The following is a 15585-nucleotide window of genomic DNA, read 5'->3' on the forward strand; positions in this document are numbered from 1 at the left end:
AATTATTATCTAATGGTTCTAAGTTGCTTAATCAAGTCTGAGGAGTCAAACCAATAACTTAAGACTTCCTGCCTGAGGTACACCTAGATAGCACCCTGCAAGAAAATTGTTTATGATTAGATATTCTGTATTCGAAGGACTTAAAACAAAAACCCTACAATCTTAGGTTGCAAGAGGCCAGTAAAAGTGGAACTGGGAACTCCTAATTATATCAGAAATCATACGTGAAATTGTTTTGTTCCTCTGGCCAGTCTAATCTTTTGTGTAAAGAACCTCTATGGAAGATCCACGGCGCTTTAGCAAGGTAGAGCTGAGGGGTTGCTTCCAATTTATTCTAGGAGAATCCCAGGTGAGGTGTAAGTTCTATTAGGCTCCTTAGAACCTTAGAATAACTGGTATTTTTCCTATGTTAGTTATCAAAGACATTGCTGGAGCCACCTTAAGGATACAGACAGAAGTAACCTACAACCAACAGCCAGCAACTAGGGTGCACCTATCATGATTGTGCCACAGCAAGTTAGCCTGTTATCATTTTAAAAGTATAAAAACAAAAGAAAACACAATATATACTGAACTGATGATATGTTTGGCTTTCCTTGGCAGCTATCTTCTTTATTCTGACACACAATTTATACATGCTGTCTAACTGCTCTGATCTAAAAGATAAGAATAAACTTGGAAAGAGAAGAAGTATGGGATGTGAGCATAGAGGGGGCTTCTATAAGCAAGAAAATATGTAGAATCAATAAACTCACCTTTTTCTATTCATGTCTACTACATAATTTCCACTCATCAAACTCAATATAAACTGGAGAATCTAACAAACCATGGAGAACACTTCAATAAGGACATAATGCTCACTATTTAAGGAAACAAATAAAGAGGAATGTTATAAGAGATACAACTAAGCACAATGAAAATTAATACATTTTTCTTTTGGCCTTCATGGAATTATATATTATAATTATTTTATATCTAAGCCAAGAATGTTATAGAATAGCTATAATTAATAATTTACAGAAAAGAAAGAATAAAAAACTTCGAAAGACTGAACTGGCACCTATGTTAATAGCTGCTGTTGCTTCCAGTACTTTTGTCTTAGGTTTGTTATTTCAAGGCAAAGGTTGCGTATTTCCAGCAACATTTACATATTGCCAAAATGAAGCAAGACAGAAAGATGTCTATAGAATTTTGAAGATATATCTAATAACATATTGAACTGTATGAGTTAACAGTTTTAATTTTCTTCATAAGAATTATCCCATTACTCTGATTATTCCAAACTTAAAATTTAACTCCTTTTAACCTTTCCATCAGTCAATAGTCCATACAGGTATTACTGTAACATTTTTGGAAATACAGACTAATACCTTCTAAACTTGAGAATATAAGAATCTTTGCAAACCAAGATAATACAAATGCAGATTCTTTACTAACAATCAAAGGGGTAGAAAAATACTTCATAGAAGGCTGAGAGAACAACTAAGTCTCTAGACCAGTGGGTATATATCAAACTAACATATCTATACTTCCTTTGAAGGATATGGAAAGAGACATCTTGTATCAGATTAATAAACTACAAACTTCATATATAGAATTAACTTTAAGTATGATCTAATACAATCCAAATTCCACAGTGGGAAAGTATCACCAATATTTGGCTAGAAGGAAACTCTGAAGGCCATCTAGTTTGCTATAGACAAAGTTTTTGGTCTGGTTTACCTATAAAACAAGTCAGAACCCACTGGAGCATCATTAAACACATGATATATATGTATGTAATGGTTAACATTCAACAACAGACTGATGTCCAAAATTAACATGAAGGGTTGGCTTATGGTTGATGTCAATAAAAATCTTGGCTTATATTCAATGTTGCTGAAAACGCAAGAAAAATACTTCTACTTTACCCTCTCTCTCTTTTATTCCTTGTGGATGTGAAAAGTTTAATTTGTTAAGTCAATTACAAAAGAGAGACTCATACAATTAAAAATACATTTGTACTTCATTGAAGGATTGACAGGCGAGCCCAAGTTTAATTTTAATATAATGAACATTTGTTAGAACAAATGCATGCATGTCTCCTCTAAGGTAAATAATAGGTTATAACCTTTTCTCACAGAAATTATTGTGAAATGGTTAACCATTTAAATTTTGCATTTGGGATGCTGTGGAGAAAAAAGAATGCTTATACACTGTTTGTGGGAATGTAAATTAGCTTAGCCACTGTGAAAAACAGTTTGGTGATTTCTCAAAGAAGTTACTTTTTTTTTAAAAAAAATTTCCATAGGTTATTGAAGAACAGATGGTGTTTGGTTACATAAGTAAGATCTTTTGTGGTGATTTGTGAGATTCTGGTGCACTCACCACATGAGCAGTATACACTGCACCCCATTTGTAGTCTTTTATCCCTCATCCCCTTCCCACCCTTTCCCCCCAAGTCCTCAAAATCCATTGTGTCATTTTTACACCTTTGCATCCTCATAGCTTAGTTCCCACATATGAGTGAGAACATACGATGTTTGGTTTTCCATTCCTGAGTTACCTCACTTAGAATCGTAGTCTCCAATCTCATCCAGGTTGCTGCGAATGCCATTAATTCATTCTTTTTTATGGCTGAGTAGTATTCCATCATATATATATAGTATTCCATTATACATATATAGTATTCCATCATATCTAAGATATATAGTATTCCATTATATATATATATATATATATATATAATGGAATGCTGCTATATATGTCTCAGTTTCTTTGTCCACTCGTTGATTGATGGGCATTTGGGTTGGCTCCACGTTTTTGCAATTGCAAATTGTGCTGCTATAAACATGCACGTACAAGTATCTTTTCATATAATGACTTTTTTCCTCTGGGAAGATACCCAGTAGTGGGATTGCTGCATTGAGTGTTAGTTCTACTTTTAGTTCTTTAAGGAATCTCCACACTGTATTTCACAGTGGTTGTACTAGTTTACATTCCTACCAGCAGTGTAGAAGTGTTCCCTGTTCACTGCATCCATGCCAACATCTATTTTTTTTTAAATTTTTTGATTATGGCCATTCTTGCAGGAGTAAGGTGGTAATACATTGTGGTTTTGGTTTTCATTTCTCTGATTATTAGTGCTGTTGAGCATTTTTTCATATGTTTGTTGACTATTTGTATATCTTGTTTTGAGAATTTTCTGTTTATGTCTTTAACCCACTTTTTGATGGTCTTGTTTGTTTTTTCTTGCTGATTTGTTTGAGTTCATTGTAGATTCTGGATATTAGTACTTTGTTAGATGTATAGATTGTGAAGACTTCTTCCCACTCTGTGGGTTGTCTCTGTACTCTGCTGACTGCTTTTTGCCATGCAAAAGCACTTTAGTTTAATAAAGTCCTAGTTATTTATCTTTGTTTTTATTGCATTTGCTTTTGGGTTCTTGGTCATGAAATCCTTGCCTAAGCCAATGTTTAGAAGGGTTTTTCCAATGTTATCTTCTTGAATTTTTATAGTTTCAGGTCTTAGATTTAAGTCCTTAATCCATCTTAAGTTGAAAGTTAGAGTATAAGGTTAGAGAAGAAGATTTCATTTCATTATCTTACATGTGGCTATTCAATTATCCCAGCACCATTTGTTGAAAAGGGTGTCGTACTATGTTGAAGAGGAGTGGTGAGAATGGGCATCCTTGTCTTGTTCCAGTTCTCAGAGGGAATGCTTTCAGCTTTTCCCCATTGTTATGTTTTCTGTCAGTTTGTCTTAGATGGCTTTTATTACATTGAAGTATGTCCCTTGTATGTTGATTTTGCTGAGAGTTTTAATCATAAAGCAATGTTGGATTTTGTCAAATGCTTTCTCTGCATCTATTAAAATGATCGTGTAATTTTAAAAACATTCTGTTTCTGTGCTGTATCACATTTATTGACTTGCTCAAAGTTAAACCATCCCTGCTTCCCTGGTGTGAAACCCACTTGATCATGGTGGATTATCCATTTGATATATTGTTAGGTTTGGTTAGCCAGAATTTTGTTAAAAATTTTAGTATCTATATTCATCAGGGATGTTAGTTTATAGTTTTCTTTTTTGGTTATGTCCTTTCTTAGTTTTGGTATTAGAGTGATACTGATTTCAAAGAATGATGCACAGGATTCCCTCTTTCTCTGTCTTGTGGAATAGAGTCAACAGGATTGGTACCAATTATTCTTTGAATGTCTGGTAGAACTCTGGTGTGCATCCTTCTGGTCCTAGACTTTTTTTGTTGTTGTTGGTAATTTTAAAATTACCATTTCAAACCTTGGTCTGTTCAAGGTTTCTGATTCTTCCTGATTTAAGCTAGGAGGGTTGTATCTTTCCAAGAATTTATCCATCTCTTCTAGGTTTTCTAGTTTATGTGCATAAAGGTGTTCATAGTAGCCTTGAATGATCTTTTGTATTTCTGTGGTGTCAGTTGTAATATCTCCCATTTCATTTCTTATTAAAGTTACTTGGATTTTCTCTCTTCTTTTCTTGGTTAATTTTGCTTATGATCTATCGGTTTTATTTATCTTTCCAAAGAACCAGCTTTTTCTCTCATTTATCTTTTGTATTGTTTTATTTTATTTCAATTTCATTCGTTCTGTTTTGATCTTAGTTATTTCCTTTCTTCTGCTGGGTTTGGGTTTGGTTTGTTCTTGTTTCTCTAGTTCCTTAGGGTGTGACCTTAGATTGTCTGTGCTCTTTCAGACTTTTTGACATAGGCTTTTAGGGCTATGACCTTTCCTCTTAGCACCGCCTTTGCTTTATCTCAGAGGTTTTGATAGGTTGTGTCACTATTGTCGTTAAGTTTGAAGAATATTTTAAGGTTTGTTTTGATTTCATTTTTGATCCAATTATCATTCAGTAGCAGGTTAATTTTTATGTATTTGCATGGTTTTGAAGGTTCCTTTTGAAGTTGATTTCCAATTTTATTCCACTGTGGTCTGAGAGAGTGCTTGATATAATTTCAATTTTTAAAAATTTATTGAGGCTCATTTTGTGTCCTATCATATGGTCTATCTTGGAGAAAGTTCCATGCACTGTTGAATAGAATGTATATTCTCGGTTGTTGGATGGAATGTTCTGTATATATCTGTATTTGTTCCAGGGTATAGTTTAAATTCATTGTTTCTTTGTTGTCTTTCTGTCTTGATGACCTGTCTATTGCTGTCAGTGGATTACTGAAGTCCCCCACTGTTATTGTGTTGCTGTTTGTCTCATTTCTTAGGTGTATTAGTATTTATTTCATAAATTTGGGAGCTCCTGTGTTAGGTGCATATATGTTTAGGATTGTGATATTTTTCTGTTGGACAAGGCCTTTTACCATTATATAATGTCCCCCTTTGTCTTTTTTAACGGCTGTTGCTTTAAAGTTTGTCTGATGTAAGAATAGCTACCCCTGCTCACTTTTGGTGTCCATTTGCATGAAATGTATTTTTCCACTCATTTACCATAAGTTTATATGAGTCCTTATGTGTTAGGTGAGTCTCTGGAAGGCAGTAGATGGTTGGTGAATTCTTATCCATTCTGCAGTTCTATACCTTTTAAGTGAAGTAATTAGGTCCTGTGTGATTTATGCTTTAAAGAGATTCTGTTTAGATATATTTCCAGAATTGGTTTCAAGATATAGAGCTCCTTTCAGCAGTTCTTGTAGTGGTGGCTTGGTAGGGGTGAATTATCTCAGTATTTGTTTGTCTGAAAAAGAAAAACAAATTCATCATATGTGAAACTTAGTTTTGTTGGATACAAAATTTTTGGCTGATAATTGTTTTGTTTGAGGAGCCTGAAAATAGAGCCCCAATCCCTTCTAGCTCATAGTGTTTCTGCTGAGAAATCTACCATTTATCTGGTAGGTTTTTGTTTTTGTTTTTGTTTTTTTTTGTTTTTTGTAACCTTGTATTTTTGTCTCACAGCTCTTAAGATTATTTTCTTCATCTTAATTTTAGACAATCTGATGACAATGTGATTAGGTGATGATCTTTCTGCTATGTATTTTCCAGGTTCTCTTTGTGTTTCTTGTTTTTGGATGTCTATATCTCTAACAAGGCCAAGGAATTTTTCCTTGATTATTCTCCCAAATACGTTTTCCAAACTTTTAGATTTCTCTTATAACTCAGGAATACCAATTCTTCTTAGGTTTGGTCATTTAACATAATCCCAGACTTCTCGGATGCTTTCTCCACATTTTCTTATTCTTTTTTTCCTTTGTGTTTGTTGGATTGTGTTAATTTGAAAACCTTGCCTTTGAGCTCTGAATTTCTTTCTTCTACTTATTAGATTTTATTGTTGAGACTTTCCAGAGCATTTTGCATTTCTATAACTGTGTCCATTGTTTCCTGAAGTTTTGATTGTTTTTTCTTTATGTTGTCTATTTCTTTAAATATTTCCCCCTTCACTTCTTGTATCTTTTTTTTTTTTTAATTTTCTTCCATGGGGCTTTGCCTTTCTCTGGTGCCTCCTTGATTAGCTTAATAACTAACCTCCTGAATTATTTTTCAAGTAATTCAGGGATTTCTTCTTGGTTTGGATCCATTCCTGGTGAGCTAGTGTGATTTTTGGGGGGTGTTATGAACCTTGTTTTGTCATGTTACTTGAGTTGTTTTCTCATTCTTTCTCATTTGGGTAGGCTCGTCAGAGGGAATGTCTAGGGCTGAAGGCTGTTGTTCAGATTCTTTTGTCTTGCAGGGTGTGTTTTTGATGTAGTACTCACCCCCTTTTTCTATGGATGTGGCTTCCTTAGAGCCAAGCTATAGCGATTGTTATCTCTATTCTGGATCTAGCCACGCAGCAAGCCTACCCAGCTCTGGACTGGAACTGGGGGTTGTCTGCACAGAGTCTTGTGATGTGAACAGTCTGTGGGTCTCTCAACCATGGATACCAGCACAGTATTTATATCCCAGGTCCTGAAGGAGAAATCCTCTTCCTTCAGAGGGTCTGTGGTTCCTCTTGTGTTTCCTGATTTATTCCTCCCGTCGTTCTGGAGCAAAAATTTATGATGTGGGCCTCCACACCCTGCTCTGTTCATCTGAGTAAGAGCTGCAATCTAGTCCTTCCTCCAGTATGCCACGATCCCTCCCTCCCATCTGCCATAATCCTCTCAAAGAACTGAAAACAACCATTTGACCCAGCAATCCCATTACTGAGTGTGTATCTACAGGACAACATATTGTTCTTCCAAAAGGTCAGGGACTGACGTGTTCATGGTCACACTATTCACAATAGCAAAGACATTGAATTGACCTAGGTACCCATCAATGGTAAACCAGATAAAGAAAATGTGCTACATATACACCATGAAATACTATGCAGCCATGAAAGAATGAAATCAGATTCTTTGCAGCAACATGAATTCAGCTGGAGGCCATTATCCTAAGCAAATTGACACAGGAAAAGAAAATAAAAAAACACATGTTCTCACTTGTAAGTGGGGGCTAAATGTTGAGTACTCATGGATATAAAGACAGCAACAATAGAAGCTGAAGGCTACCAGAGGGAGGAGACGGGGAGATGGGAAAGGATTGAAAAACTAATTGTTGGGACACGTTCTGAAATTGAGGCAATAATTAAAAGCCTACAAACCAAAAAAAAAAAAAAGAAAGAAAAGCCCAGGAGGGAAGACTCAAAGCCAAATTCTACCACAGGTACAAAGAAAAGCTGGTACCATTCCTTCTGAAACTATTCCAAACAAACAATTGAAAAGGAGGGACACCTCCCTAACTCATTTTATGAAGCCAGCATCATCCTGATACCAAAATCGGGAAGAGACACAACAAAAAACACTTCAGGCCAATATCTCTGATAAACATTGATACGAATATCCTCAATAAAATTCTGGCAAATTGAACTAGCAGCACACCAAAAACTTGTCCATCATGATTGAGTTAGCTTCACCCCTGGAATGCAAGTCTGGTTCAACATACGCAAATCAGTAAACGTAATCCATCACATAAACAGAACCAAAGACAAAACCCACATGATTAACTCAATAGATGCGGAAAAGGCCTTTGATAAAATTCAACATCCCTTCATGTTAAAAACTCTCAATAAACTATGTATTGATGGAACATATCTCAAAATAATAGGAACTTTTTATGATAAACCCACAGTCAATATCATATTGCATGAGCAAAAGCTGGAAGCATTCACTTTGAAAACCAGTGCAAGACAAGGATGCTCTTTCTCAACACTCCTATTCAACATCTTATTGGAAGTTCTGGCCAGGGCAATCGCACAAATGAATAAAGAGTATTCAAATAGGAAGAAAGGAAGTCAAATTGTCTCTGTTTGCAGACGACATTATTTTATATTTAGAAAACGCTTCATCTTAGCACCAAAATTTCTTAAAATAATAAGCAACTTTAGCAAAGTCTCAGGATACAAAATTAACATGCAAAAATCACAAGCATTCCTTTACACTAATAATAAACAAGCAGAGAGCCATATCATGAATGAACTCCCATTCGGAATTGCTACAAAAAGAAAATACGTGGGAATACAGCTAAGAAGGGATGTGAAGGACCTCATCAAGGAGAACTACAAACCACTGCTCAAGGAAATGAGAGAGGACACAAACAAATGGAAAAACATTCCATCTTCATGTATAGGAAGAATCAATATCGTGAAAATGACCATACCGCCCAAAGTAATTTGTAGATTCAGTGCTATTCCCATCAAACTACCATTGACATTTTTCACAGAATTAGAAAAAAAAAAAAAAAAACCTTTAAATTTCATGTGGAATTAAAGAAGACCATGTATAGCCAAGACAATCTTAAGCAAAAAGAACAAAGCTGGAGGCATCATGCTACCTGACTTCGAACTGTACTACAAGGCTACAGTAACTAAAACAGCATGGCACTGGTACCAAAACAGACATATAGCCAATTGAACAGAACAAAGACCTCAGAACTAACACTACACATCTACACCATCTGATTTTCTACAAACCTGACAGAAACAAGCAATGGGGAGAAGATCCCCTATTAAACAAATGGTGCTGGGAAAACTGGTTAGCCACATTCAGAAAACTGAAACTGGACCCCTTCCTTACACCTTATACAAAAATTAACTCGAGATGGATTAAATACTTAAACCATAAAAACCCTAGAAGAAATCTTAGGCAATACCATTCAGGACATAAGCATGGGCAAAGACTTCATGATGAAAATCCCAAAAGCAATTGCAACAAAAGTCAAAATTGACAAATGGGATCTAATTAAACTAAAGAGCTTCTGCTCAGCAAAAGAAACTATCATCAGAGTGAACAGGCAACTTACAGAATGGGAGAAAAGTTTTTCAATCTACCCATCTGACAAAGGTCTAGTATCCAGAATTTACAAGAAACTTAAACAAATTTACAAGAACAACAACAACAACAAAAAAAAAAACATCAAAAAGTGGACAAAGGATATGAACAGACACTTCTCAAAAGAAGGTATTTATGCAGCCAACAAATATATGGGAAAAAACTCAAAATCACTGATATAAGAGAAATGCAAATCAAAACCACAAGATACCATCTCACACCACTCAGAATGGCAATTATTAAAAAGTCAATAAAAAACAGATGCTGGTGAGGCTGTGGAGAAATAGGAATACTTTTGGGAATGTAAATCAGTTCAACCATTGTGGAAGACAGTGTGGCAATTGCTAAAGGATCTAGAATCAGAAATACCATTTGACCCAGCAATCCCATTACTAGGTATACACCCAAAGGAATATAAATTATCCTACTATAAAGACACATGCACACACATGTTTATTGCAGCATTATTTACAATAGCAATGTCATGGAACTAACCCAAATGCCCATCAATAATAGACTGGATAAAGAAAATGTGACACCCATACATCATGAAATACTATGCAGCCATACAAGTTAATGAGATCATGTCCTTTGCAGGAACATGGATGAAGCCGGAAGCCATCATCCTCAGCAAACTAACACAGAAACAGAAAACAAAACACTGCATGTTCTCACTCATAAATGGGAGCTGAACAATGAGAATACATGGACACAGGGAGGGGAACAGCATATACCAGGGACTGTTGTGGTGTGGAGGGTGAGGGGAAGGAACTTAGAGGTCAATAGGTGCAGCAAACCACCATGGCGCATGTATAGCTATGTAACAAACCTGCACATTCTCTACATGTATCCCAGAACTTAAAGTAATATATGTATATGTATATATATATATATATATATACACACACACACACATATACACACATATATGTAAATAATTAAGGACATTAAAGACAATACAGATAAATGGAATGATATTCCAAGTTTATGAATTAGAAGGATTAATTAGCTTGATTATGATAATTTTAAAACGTGTGTGTGTACTAAATTATCACGTTGTAAACCTTAAATGTGTGCTCTTTAACTGAAGAGTCTTACTCAATAAAAATTAAAATAGAAAAAATAAACCCAACCATTGGGTACTATGCTCAGTACCTGAGTGATGGGATTATTCATACCCTACACCTTAGCCTCACAAAATGTACCCAAGTAACAATCCTGCACATGTATCACCCTGAATCTAAAATAAAAGTTGAAAAAAAGAAATTTTGCCTTTGAATGCTACTGCCTGAGCAAATACCCTAATGTTAGGGTCATTGTATGCTGTTTTATACACTATATGGTTCTTTATAAAGCACTGAAAAATATATTAAAGTATCTATTTTATAGATAAAATTAAAAAACATCTTCAGAGAAAGGAATCATAGATTATCCTTGAAGCCACCAAGAACTAGCAAATAAGTCAGGAATGTAGGTTAGAGTACTTAAATTCAGAACCTATACATTTAACATCCTTTTCTGTTTTTGTAGTGTCAAATAGAAACTGCTAGCTGCTATATTATTCATACCTGAATGGCTATCTTGGATGCTGGTGACTTCGTTTCTGATTTATACAGTGGTCTACTAGTCAGCCAGAGTTATATGATCCAAGCCATTGGAACATGAACAGCAGTCCAGCACTAAAGCATTTGATTCAGTGCTGTAGCTTTACTTAAAAGAAGTAAAACTCACTAAAGTGCCATGGAAAACAAGAGTTCAGTTTCTAAACTTGAGGCAATCAAACTTAAAAACTTTGGAAACAAGCACTGGAAATCTTCATAAAAATAAGCACTTCTTCAGTTCTGCAAATTTGGCATCCATGTTGCTCTGCTTCTCTCTCATTTCTTGTACTTCAGCCATCATTCTCTGGAACACATCAGGGTATATTCTGACATCCTCAATTTTCATTGTTGGCACCTAAAATGGAAACAGTACACTTGTATTGGTTAGAAATTTCACATACCACTGACTCTCCATTAAGGACACTAATGAAAGAGAGGAAGCATTATTAACCTAAAACAATAGACTAAATTTTACAAATGTACCTCTTTTAGAGCACTAAGAAAAGAATACCTCATAATCATTATTACATACATTCTCATCTCTCCTACTAATTTAGAAGAAGATTACAAATATAGTCTCTCCCATCCTTCCCCCCAATTCCCAGAACAATACCTTACACATAGTAGACCAACAATAAATGTTTACTTGATTAAGCATATATTTTTGAGTAAATTTTATACATTAAGAACTGTGAGGGGACTGCAAGGATTAGTAAGTAGTAGCTTCTATCTGGAAAGAATTGAAAATAACTTACAGTGAGAGAATATATATAATTACAGAAGATAGTAAAGAAATTGGATGTGACTTTTATAGGCAGGGAAGTGTATTATTTAGAAACAAACCTCATTCTGTTTAGACTTGACCTCTGACCTTTGCCCAGCTCTTCCCTGTTGGAAGTGATTATGAGTAGTGTTGGAGAGGAGGCTTTATCTCATGGATAATCCACAGTGTGGTTAATTCTCAGAAACAATCCTAAGTATCCAAAGTAGCCTAGTTTCATTTTATAGGCCAACTAGGTTAGGAACATATTGAACTAGGTGTTTCATAAAATGAAGCACCATGCTAGAGTTCTACAGTTAAATGCAGAATAATGTCTATAATAGTGATGTAATTATGTCCACAGGTGGTGACTAAGCAGGCTTTAATGATTTGGACCTACACTGCTTGAGTATACCTATAAGATGCAATATCGTTACATTTAATAGATCTTTTCAAGAAAGTCTTATTTTTTTCAGAATCTCATGGTATAGGCAGAACAAAAATTTTCATTTAGTAAGCATAGATAAGTAACGACAATAAAAATTTAACAGAGTAAAGCAACACATCACATAATCACGTAATACTCTAACTTGATATCTTTACATTTTCCCACTACTGTCTAAGTAAGCCTGGGTTCTAGCAAGCAAAGAACTATAGACTATAGGTACCTCAAGTTGGAATGGGAAATGTGAATGGAAACTGATAACTTGTTTTCATCTGCTGTAAAGGTGTCTGTTGAATAAGCTGATCTATCAAAGATCCCTCATGGAGTTAACAGATCGGGAATGGAGGTTAGATATTTAGACATGAAAAGATGACTGTATCTGAAAAGCAGTATGTAATAAATAACAAATGAGTAGCACAGATATTATATTTTATCAGCATTAAAAAGAGAGAGCAATATCATTTGGAATGAACCAGACATCTGTTTTGATTCTGTGATAATGAAAAAATTGCCTGCAATCTGTTTAGGCCAGAGCCCACTCCTTTATTAGTAGAAGGCATTTACCATTTCCCAAATATCAGTAAACCAATGGGCACAAAAGCTAACCAGCCAATGCAATACTAGAAAAAGCATTTGAAGTTTTTGTTTTCTTCTGCAAGAAAATAGAAGAAAAATCTGGCATCTCTTTTAGTATGCTGGTGGTCACTTGCACTTACTAATCAGATATGAAAATCATTGTTTCATATTTGGAAGCCTTAAACTCAAATTAATATTGTTCAGTTCATGTGTCTAAATATAATTCTCAGTGAGACCAACAAGATGAAGAGCTACGTAGACTCAGAGATGTCTGTACATGGCTCCTTTTTCAATGGCAATGGATAATGATTCATCTTAGTTACCTTTCTCTTTCTTCTTCTACCTCACATAATAAAGAAGGTTATTACAAGGTCACTACAACTAAAACAAAGACCATACTGCTTTTGTATTATGAAAAAAGTGCACTGTGAACCAAGTTTGGTCTATTCCAGTGATTCTTCACTCTTTAGTCTTAGGGCCCCTTACCACTCTTAAAACTTTTTAGGAACTCCAAAAGCTTTTGTTTATATGGGTTGTATCTATCAATATATACAATATTAAAATGTAAAACTAATAAAAATTTTGAATATTTACAAATTTCTTTAAAAATTGTAATAATATGAACATTACATGTTAACATTAGAATTACATTATAAAACATTATATATCCTTTGGAAAATTCTGTACTTATTAGAGAATGAAGAGTAAAAAAAGGCTACTCATATCTTGATATTATTATAAAAATAATTCTGAACTCACATATTACATGAAATGTCTTGAGACTCCCAGGGGTTCACAAATCATGCTTTGAGGACCACTGATCTAATTTATATACCAAATACTTGTGGTTTTGCTTTTTGTCTCTAACTTCCAATACATAGACATCATCTATATATAAGGTTCATGCAAAACATCAACATACACAGACATCTCATAAGTGAGAAACTGTGTTACTATTGACTTATAAGCAGCTCTGTGGGTGAGCAGGCAGGTTCAGCAGATATTTTGCTTAATAAGAAAAATATCAAAATAAAGTTATGGCTTCATAACTATTCCTAGTCTCATGTGCCTACATTTTTCTTTTTCTTTTTTTCTTTTTTTTTTTCTGAGACAGAATCTCACTCTGTCGCCCAGGCTGGAGTGCAGTAGCACTATTTTGGCTCACTGCAACCTCTGCTTCCTGATTTTAAGTGATTCTTGAGCCTCAGCCTCCCGAGTAGCTGGGATTACAGGCATGTGTCACCACACCCAGCTAATTTTTGTATTTTCAGTAGAGACAAGGTTTCGCCATGTTGCCTAGGCTGTTCCGGAACTCCTGGTCTCAAGTGATCCACCCACCTTGGACTGCCAAAGGGCTGGGATTGCAAGCGTGACCCACCGTGGCCGGCCCTGCCTACTTTCTAAATATATCCCCATCTCCATGGGAATACAACAGGTGATAAAATGTGTCTTTGGAAGAGTGGTCATAAGTTTTTGGATAAATTGATATCTAAAGATCATCTTTCTTTTTTTAAAAAAATTATTATACTTTAAGTTCTACGGTACATGTGCACAACGTGCAGGTTTGTTACATATGTATACATGTGCCATGTTGGTGTGCTGCACCCATTAACTCGTCCTTTACATTAGGTATATCTCCTAATGCTATCCCTTCCCAAGACAGGCCTTGGTGTGTGATATTCCCCATCCTGTGTCCAAGTGTTCTCATTGTTCAGTTCCCATCTAGGAGTGAGAACATGCAGTGTTTGACTTTCTGTCCTTGCGATAGTTTGCTGAGAATGATGGTTTCCAGCTGCATCCATGCCCCTACAAAGGACATGAACCCATCCCTTTTCATGGCTGCATAGTATTCCATGGTGTGTATGTGCCACACTTTCTTTTTTTTTTTTAATTATACTTTAAGTTCTAGGGTACATGTGCATAATATGCAGGTTTGTTACATATGTATACTTGTCCCATGTTGGTGTGCTGCACCCATCAACTCATCAGCAACCATCAACTCGTCATTTACATCAGGTATAACTCCCAATGCAATCCCTCTCCCCTCCCCCATCCCTGTGATAGGCCCCGGTGTGTGATGTTCCCCTTCCCGAGTCCAAGTGATCTCATTGTTCAGTTCCCACTTATGAGTGAGAACATGCAGTGTTTGGTTTTCTGTTCTTGTGATAGTTTGCTAAGAATGATGGATTCCAGCTGCATCCATGTCCCTACAAAGGACACAAACTCATCCTTTTTTATGGCTGCATAGTATTCCATGGTGTATATGTGCCACATTTTCTTAATCCAGTCTGTCACTGATGGACATTTGGGTTGATTCCAAGTCTTTGCTATTGTGAATAGTGCCGCAATAAACATACGTGTGCATGTGTCTTTATAGCAGCGTGATTTATAATCCTTTGGGTATACACCCAGTAATGGGATGGCTGGGTCATATGGTACTTCTAGTTCTAGATCCTTGAGGAGTCGCCATACTGTTTTCCATAATGGTTGAACTAGTTTACAATCCCACCAACAGTGTAAAAGTGTTCCTACTTCTCCACATCCTCTCCAGCGCCTGTTGTTTCCTGACTTTTTAATGATTGCCATTCTAACTGGTGTGAGATGGTATCTCATTGTGGTTTTGATTTGCATTTCTCTGATGGCCAGTGATGATGAGCATTTTTTCATGTGTCTGTTGGCTGTATGAATGTCCTCTTTTGAGAAATGTCTATTCATATCCTTTGCCCACTTTTTGATGGGGTTGTTTGTTTTTTTCTTGAAAATTTGTTTGAGTTCTTTGTAGGTTCCGGATATTAGCCCTTTGTCTGATGAGTAGATTGCAAAAATTTTCTCCCATTCTGTAGGTTGCCTGTTCACTCTGATGGTAGTTTCTTTTGCTGTGCAGAAGCTCTTTAGTTTAATT

Source organism: Macaca thibetana, chromosome X (genome assembly GCF_024542745.1).
Source record: "Macaca thibetana thibetana isolate TM-01 chromosome X, ASM2454274v1, whole genome shotgun sequence".
NCBI lineage: Eukaryota > Metazoa > Chordata > Mammalia > Primates > Cercopithecidae > Macaca > Macaca thibetana.